This window comes from Schistocerca serialis, chromosome 5, assembly GCF_023864345.2.
Source record: "Schistocerca serialis cubense isolate TAMUIC-IGC-003099 chromosome 5, iqSchSeri2.2, whole genome shotgun sequence".
NCBI classification, from domain to species: domain Eukaryota; kingdom Metazoa; phylum Arthropoda; class Insecta; order Orthoptera; family Acrididae; genus Schistocerca; species Schistocerca serialis.
In genome coordinates, this window is record NC_064642.1 from 191,797,917 (window position 1) to 191,806,878 (window position 8,962).

The window sequence follows — 8,962 nt, forward strand, 5'->3', positions numbered from 1 at the left end:
ACAGGGTGACATGATTATTGTAATCAGAAGTTGCATGGAAACATTTAAGTGTTCATTTTTCCTGCATGCTGTTCAAGTGTGAAATGGTAGAGAAACAGCTAGAGGATAGTTCAATGAATTCTCTGCAGGCACATAATTCTGAGTTACAGAGAAGTCATGTAGATGTAGAAGACTGCATCCTTGTCTATTGGAAGAGAGTATTTGTTTAGGTTACATTCTGACAGCTGTGTCTCTGAAACCAATAGAAATTGAACGATTGTTATGTGGAGAGTATATACTATGATGATCTAAAATATTTACTATTGTTCCTTGAACACCCTGCCTATAAAGTAATCTATAAATAACTGCAATAATTATCAATTTGAGTAGATTAATGCTAAGTCATAATTTGCTTTACTATACTTCACAGAAGTATATGGTAGAGCATGCTTCTGCCTGTTAATGTATAACTTCGTTCGTTCTCCATCCCTAAAGACTCTCCTTCATGATAAGCTTTACAGAACATGATATATGAATGAATGAATGTCACCAATACTTTACAGATTTTTCTACTCAAAAGGGTCTTCCTTTTGCTATTCAAATACACTCAATAATCCAGAAAAACCACACTGAAAAAAGATAAATTTTAATATGTTTTGTAGGCCTTCTGAAAATGTCTGTTGGCTTTATTTATTTCAGCATTTCTACAAGAAGTGCCATGAGATCATGCCTGTGTGTGTTAAGTATAACAGTTATGCTTTGCTTCTCAGCCGTATCTAGAGTTTTTCGTGGTTGTGGATAGTATTTCCTAGATCACAGCTGTGCGCATCATCCACACCTGCAATTAATACATAATGATTCTTTTTTTATACTGGCCTTCCCATCATCTTCTGCAATTTCCTGCATTGTCACACACCTAAGTTTACCTAATTACAAGCTTTTAAACTGCAAAAATTATGGAGAATTTCTGCAAGACCTTATCCTTGGCTATTAGAATAGATATTTACCTTAGTCACATCATCTTCCAGCCCAGTCAATGGAGGAAAATTAGGGGAAATAGTTCGTCTAATCATAAATTTTTTGTACAGTGGTAAGAGTCTGTGTAATGAGTAACATCAAAAATCCTAACTGGTGGGGTGTAATGAAAGGTGGCTGGGAGGGGGAGCGTTTAAATGTCATTTATGTTTTTCTTGATTGCCTCAAAAAATCAGTGTCTAGTTAAAGTTTGTCCAAGTACAGAATTAAACTACATTCAGTTTCCTACAGAAGACGTTCTTTTCATTTTTTCTATAGGACTAACAGTTTCCACCTTGCAGGGGATTGAAAAATTACAGATTATTAAAAATAGCATTTTAATGGTACCAAATGAATGTATACTGTTAAATAGCATGGGTTAAAAACAAATACTAAATGTCTGTACAACTTCTAAGAACAGCAGAATCATAATAAGAAATAAATTGTGTTCTGCGGTGTAACAGGGTAGCAGGATGTAAGGGCAGACGCAGAGGTTAGAAGTGTGATGGAAGGTAGGTCACCAGATTATGGTCGTGCACTTCCCTCATTCACAGGTCCTCTAAATGAAGAGCAAGCAGACAATTCCCCATTCCCTCTACCACACCATGTCACAAAAAGCAACTAAGGGTATTTCGCAAAGTTATACTGACACTTCCACAGTTCATCATCTGAATCACTGGAGACACAGTGTACAGACATGTCTGGGTCTGTGTATTTTCCAGAAAGTATGTTAACACTACATGGAATTCAGATATGTGTTACTAGCAGTACTGGTGTGAGAAAAGCATATGCACTCTGGACTTGAATTTGGGAGGATGATGGTTCAAACCTGCATCTGGTCACCCTGATTTAGATTTATGGTAATTTCCCTAACTCACTTCACGCCAATGTTGGGCTGATTCCTTTGAAAGGGCGTGACCAATTTCCTTCCCCGTCCTTCCCTAATCTGATTTTACATGTATGAAACAATGGAAAGTTGAGAATAGAGTAACAATAATATAGAAAGGATCAGCACATAGAGGAGGCACAATGAAAAAGAATGCTATAAATATTTCATCTTTTGGACAAAATCTTTCTTCAGAAGTAAAAAAAAAACTCACACACATTCACACAAAAAAACTCACACACACTTGGCTACTGTTTCCAGGCACTATATGTGTGACACCATTACAGTTTGACCATTTATGAGAAGGGAAGATTGCCAAACATTTCTCTGACTAGTGGAAGTTCGTTGCATGAATGTTAAAAAATGAGAAATTCACAAACTTCTGTTATTGGGTGTATAGCTCCTTTTTATAGGTCTTTTTATAGATATAGCCTGTGAAAAGTATTTGTGGCATGTTGTTGTTGTTGTTGTTTTGGTCTTCAGTCCTGAGACTGGTTTCATGCAGCTCTCCATGCTCCTCTATCCTGTGCAAGCTTCTTAATCTCCCAGTACCTACTGCAGCCTATATCCTTCTCAATCTGCTTAGTGTATTCATCTCTTGGTCTCCATCTATGATTTTTACCCTCCATGCTGCCCTCCAGTACTTAATTGGTGATTCCTTGATGCCTCAGAATATGCCCTACCAACCGATCCCTTCTTCTAGTCAAGTTGTGCCACAAACTCCTCTTCTCCTCATTAGTTGTGTGATCTACCCATCTAATCTGCAGCATTCTTCTGTAGCACCATGTTTCGAAAGCTTCTATTCTCCTCTTGTCTAAACTATGTATTGTCCATGTTTCACTTCCATACGTGGCTACACTCTGTAACGTGCCAGGACATGTCCTTATTTATTAGTGCCACAAAAAAGCTCATGTCAGAATTGGATGTACCGGTATTGAAACATTTCCTCACCCAGTAGCTACTGTGCAGTATTCTCGACCTACCTTGCTTTGTTTATTCAATATTGTCTTCCCGGTAGCTGCGTCCATCTCACCTAAATCACGCTGAAATTAAGAAGCCAGGATCCTAGGTTAAGTTTTCCAAAATCAAAAGTCAAGATCATATTCATTGTTTAACATTTATGTCAACCCCAGTATGATTATTTTTGTTATCACTCGCACACACAATATTCATGTGGCCAGGCCTCTTACACTTAATCGTCACATTAGGTAGGTCAAAAACTTCCAGTCTTTAACAAAGTTCACAATTACAATTACCGAAAAATTAACCAACTTGCCACACTTTTGCTCCAAGAGAATCTGACCGAGAACTAACTGAGAACTGCACCAGCTCGGACCTTATATAGATGAGCGCTTGAATATTTGACTATTTCTGTTAATATATTATAGTTTATAATTTCCCAGGGTTAAAATGATCCTTTATAACTGGTTTTGAAGTTAACTATTGGGTTTTATTATTTAAATAACATGTGTGCGCTGTATCAATTTAAATACGCGGAAGTAACTTATGCATCCGCCGTGGGAATTCCCAACTTATAACCACGGCAGCCCTTTTGAACAATAACTTTTACATATTCAAATTTACTTAATTCTTAATTAATGCACTTACAAAGTTGAGACTGGAATTAATTTATGTAGAAAAATAAAAGTAGCAAAAGTATCGAAACAGATGTCGGAATTATTTGGTAGTTTGGTCACAATTGGCACTGAAAGTCATACAGGCTAAAGATTTTAAGTCTTAATATCTATTTAACTAATATACTTTAGGTTAATTTAAACACTTTGCTGAAATCAGTAAAATTTAGGCTTTCTTTTGGGTGCAGTATTATAGCTGAATTCGATCTATTAGCTCACTCGAATTTTACTTAATATGATTGCACAGTATACGTCATTGTTCATAACTGTTAATAGTATGCATTTCCAATAAAACTGATTAGCTCTTTACTTTCAGAATAGACATTAGAATGTACTGAAATAATAGATTTTACTAGGGGAATTTAATTTAAACTATTTCTGAATTCTGTACTATGAGGCTGAAGGCCACAGAATCTGTAGTCGGAATCTGAGTAGTGGAAATGAAAAAAAATAAAAGTTCATTGCTTAACTACATTACTCAAGGAGTGCAAAACCAAAGCAGGATAGCAGTGGACAACCCTGCTTCGTTACAACTCCCTACAAATACTTTCAGAAACGGCTTCCTGACACTTAAATCAATACTAGATGTTAACAAATTTCTCTTCTTAAGAAACGCTTTCCTTGTCATTGCCAGTCTACATTTTATATCCTCACTACTTCGACCATAATCAGTTATGTTGCTCCCCAAATAGCAAAACTCCTTTACTACTTTAAGTGTCTCATTTCTTAATCTAATTCCCTCAGCATCACCCGACTTAATTCGACTACATTCCATTATCCTCGTTTTGCTTTTGTTGATGTTCATCTTATATCCTCCCTTCAAGACACCATCCATTCCGTTCAACTGCTCTTCCAAGTCCTTTGCTGTCTCTGACAGAATTACAATGTCATCGGCGAACCTCAAAGTTTTTATTTCTTCTCCATGAATTTTAATACCTACTCCGAATTTTTCTTTTGTTTCCTTTACTGCTTACTCAATATACAGATTAAATAGCATCGGGGAGAGGCTACAACCCTGTCTCACTCCCTTCCCAATCACTGACACTTCCACAGTTCATCTTCCGAATCACTGGAGACATGCCTGGATCTGTGTATTTTCCAGAAAGTATGTTAACACTACATGGAATATTTTTTTTTATTTATTTATTTGTCCAATTAAATCTCTTTTTAAGTACATATATTGTACACAGGATATTGGACAGAAAACATTTTTTGGCTATTGGGTTTTCAAATATCAAACATAAATTTTATAAATTTTTATGACAAATTGGATCTATACAGTTAATAATTACAAATTTTTGAAATACTGTATATTTATAACTTATTTCTACAATTAAAGATACAAATTACATTTTTTCTTGCATAAGATACTGTGAGACTGAATAGTAGCAGTTTTTCAGAAGGTAGGATGTCACAGACTTTTTAAAGCTTTGTAGTTCAGTAAGAGATTTTATATGTCTTGGTAATCTGTTGTAAAGTTTTGTTCCTGCATGATATACACCTTTTTGGCATAATGTGGTGTTACAATGATTGACATGTATGTCACTGTCTGACCTGGTACTATAATCATGGACACTTTTGTTTTGAGGAAAAAGGTTTTCTTTTCTCAGTATGCTTTTTTTGACATGCGTGACTATTTCCAGTATATAAATGCAGGGAAGGGGTAGGATCTTTAGATCTTTATAGAAAGGTTTGCATGATTTTCTGCTGCTCACTTGTTTCATTATTCTTATAATTGCCTTTTGTTTCCTGAAAACTGTTATGGCCTGATGTACATTTCCCCAGAAAATGATACCGTACTTCAGTATTGAATGTACACGAGCGAAGTATACAGCCCTAACTGTTTCTGCACTAGTACTGTTGCAGAGAATTCTTACCACATAGCTCATTTTTGCTAGTTTTGAATTTGTGGCTGTGATATGAGTGTTCCATTTAAGATTTTCCTGGATATGAATCCCAAGAAATTTAGTTTCATTGACAGAACTAATGTTTTGGTTATCTATACATATTACAGGTTGTGCTGGATTTTTATTTTGATCAGTGTGGAAATTCATTAGTACAGTTTTTTGGGGATTAACTATTAGCCTGTTTCTGGTAAACCATTCAGACACTCCTTTTGTAATATCTTTTGCAGATGCAGTAAGATTTTCTTCATTATTCCCTTCAATCAATAGACTGGTGTCATCTGCAAACAGTACTGGTTCAGAATCTCTAATGTGTGATGGGAAATCATTAATGTAGACCAAAAAAAGAAAGGGACCTAAAATGTAGCCCTGTGGAACACCATGAGTTAGTCCACATGGTTTTGAAACGTGTACCTGGAGTTCATTTCCTTCTGTGTACTTAATTTCAGTTACCTGAGAATGATATTCCAAATATGATTTGATCCACTGATTTGGTACACCTCTTACACCATACCATTCGAGCTTCCTCAGGAGTATAGAATGATCAATCACATCAAAAGCTTTTGTTAGGTCCAAGAATAAACCTGAGATATTTCTGTGTTTGTCCACTGCATTTACGACATGGTTTATCAGATTGAAAGTGGCAGTTTCAATTGATCTCTGTGGTCTGAAGCCATGTTGACATCCAGAAATAATATTATTCCTGTCGAAGAATGTAATTAGTTTTGAAAGGAACACTTTTTCAATAATTTTCGAAAACCCTGACAATAGAGACACAGGCCTATAGTTACCCATACATTGATGATCAGCTTTTTTATATAGGGGTATTACTTTTGCCATTTTCAGTTGCTGAGGGAAGACACCACATGATAAGGATGAATTGCATATGTCCAATAAAGGTGAAAGTATTTGTCTTGCTGTTATTTTTATAATATAATCTGGAATATCATCAATACCAGTTGAGTACTTACTCTTCAGTGAATTAATGGTATTTAGGAGCTCTGTTGGGCTTACTGGACTGAGGAACATGGATATATTATTTATTTCAATAGATGAAAGTTCTTTCCATGTTGTCTTAGGTGGATTTCCAAATTTTTCCTTCACTAATTTCCCAGCAACAGTTGCATAGTAAGAATTGAAACTATTTGCAACTTCGTTCGGCCACTGTGGCTAGCAGACAGACTATACCTCATCAGTATTTCCTGTCCAATTCACTAATGTGAGTAAACAAAATAACTTCACTGAGTTCATGTGCATATAGGAAGTTATTTTCAGTTCATTAGATGAGTACTTATTTGCAGTTATTAAGTGACCTATCATGTAAACATGGAGCTATCAACTGACTACCACACTGAAGAGCTACCCCAAGTGTAACATGATGTCGTTATTCATTCAATGATATCAGTTCCTTGTCTCAACTATCAATGGCTAAAATACTTTTCAAAACTTGAGGGTCATCAAATGCAGCCTCTCAGCTCAGCTCTACCTGCATCTGAAGAGGCCCAGAGGCTTAAATGGGCTCCCTAAAACTAAAAACTAAACTCTGTCTCAACAGACCTTGGAAGACCTAATGGTACTGATCGGCTGCTGTGTCATCCTTAGCCCACAGGCATCAGTGGATGCGGATATGGAGGGGCATGTGATCAACACACCACTCTCCTGGCTATATGTCAGTTGAGACCAGAGCTGCTACTTCACAGTCAAGTAGCTCCTCAGTTTGCCTCACAAGGGCTGAGTGCACCTCACTTGCCAACAGCACTTCGCACACCGCATGGTCACCCATCCAAGTACTAGCCCAGCCCGACAGTGCTTCACTTTGATGACCTGACAGGAACCGGTGTTACCACTGCGGCAAGGCTGTTGGCCTAAATTGGATCCCTCTGCAACATAAATAGATTATCTAGTTGTTATGGAACTTCAGATATTTCAACATATGACAAGCAATGTGAAACTAGACGTGCTACAACAGTTTTAAAGCAAGTAATTTGTAAAATGCCTGAAGTGAAATTTTTTGCTGTCAGTATCCCTCATAGGTATGATCTCATGGAAAACTCTTGCGTTTTCTCAGACTTTTCGCTAAGATATATCGAGGTTATCCTAATGCTACATATGTTGGGATAAATAGTGATTGCAGAGAGCATTTTACAGAGCATGGACTTCACAGAAACATGAAAGGGAAAGAAGCCATGAGTGCTGAAATATCGAATGCCATTAAAGACTCTATAAAGTAGAACGAAACACTATTACCCTGTCTGAAAACGGCCTTATTAAAGTATCAACATTAGCGGAAATAGGAAGAGCTGATGTCCCACAATCATTGGTAGCAACAGAAGATTCTTTGACGTTAGAAGAAGTAAAAAAATCTGGAGTGTCGTCCAGTACAGCAGCCACATCAGCCAAATTGTCAGTAGTGTCGAAATCATCAAAGACAGCTGAACCATTATCATCAGCAGCAGATGTACCACCCTCCCCAGCAGGTTCAAAACCAAGTCCAGAATCCGTGACTAGTCCATCAATCAGAAGAACAGAGGCAAGAACAGTGGTACAAAATGCCACTCAGATATCATCAACAGAAGAGAAATCAACACCATCGGAGCTTCATTTATCAGCCTCATACGCAGCTTCAACGTCCACAGTAACGTCAGTGCCAACTGTAGTTCAAGATTTAAGCGAAAATACAGTTTCAGCAAAAGTTCCAGTATCAATTGGAACATCACTTCCAGTATCAATTGGAACATCACTTACAAAACCAGACTCAGCATCAAAACTGGCAGCATCTCCAACATCCACTGAATCGTCAGCTTCAGAAACACCTCGAGCATCCACTGAAACAGCAGCTACAACTACAGATACAAGAAGTACGGTGGCACGTCCAGGGGTAAGAAATAAAAGGAGCAGGAAACGTGTAATTCTTAAGGATTTTTGGTACCCAGCCTCGGCAAGGAACAACCGGTAACATTGGGAAACATGAGTACAAACTCCTCTCAATCTAATTTCAATAATTTAAAAATAATGAGCCTTAACATACAATGCATTAAAAATAAAATATTAGAACTTGAGATTGCAGCCTGTGAAGCTAGTATAGATTGTATTTGCATTCAAGAACATTGGTGCATGAGTTATGAACTAGAAAATATTTGCATTTCCCCATACAAGTTAGTAAGCCATTTTTGCAGGAAGGAAACAAGATATGGCGGTGTTCGCATTTATGTAAAACCTGGAGTAAAGGTTAAAAATATGACTGTAACTGAATCCTTGAATGAAGAAAAACATTTTGAGGCTGCAGCAATACAGTTGAATATGCAAAAGAGTAAAATAATAATAATGTCAGTGTACAGATCCTGAAATTTTTAGAAATAAGTTAGAGGTATTGCTCAAAATATTACATCATAAAAAATCAACAGTTATTATAAGCGGAGATTTTAATGTCAACTTATTGACTGAAGGTGCATCCAAAGATCAGTTCTTGAATGTTTTACATAGCTTCAATTTGTATCCACATATAACTAACCCTACAAAAATAACAAACTCTTCAAAAAGTCTCA

General features: G+C 36.7%; 1 pseudogene; it reads right to left on the reverse strand.

The window, feature by feature from the left end:
- Window positions 1-7,164: 7,164 nt before the first annotated feature.
- Window positions 7,165-7,282, reverse strand: LOC126482471 (5S ribosomal RNA; annotated as a pseudogene).
- Window positions 7,283-8,962: the final 1,680 nt, after the last annotated feature.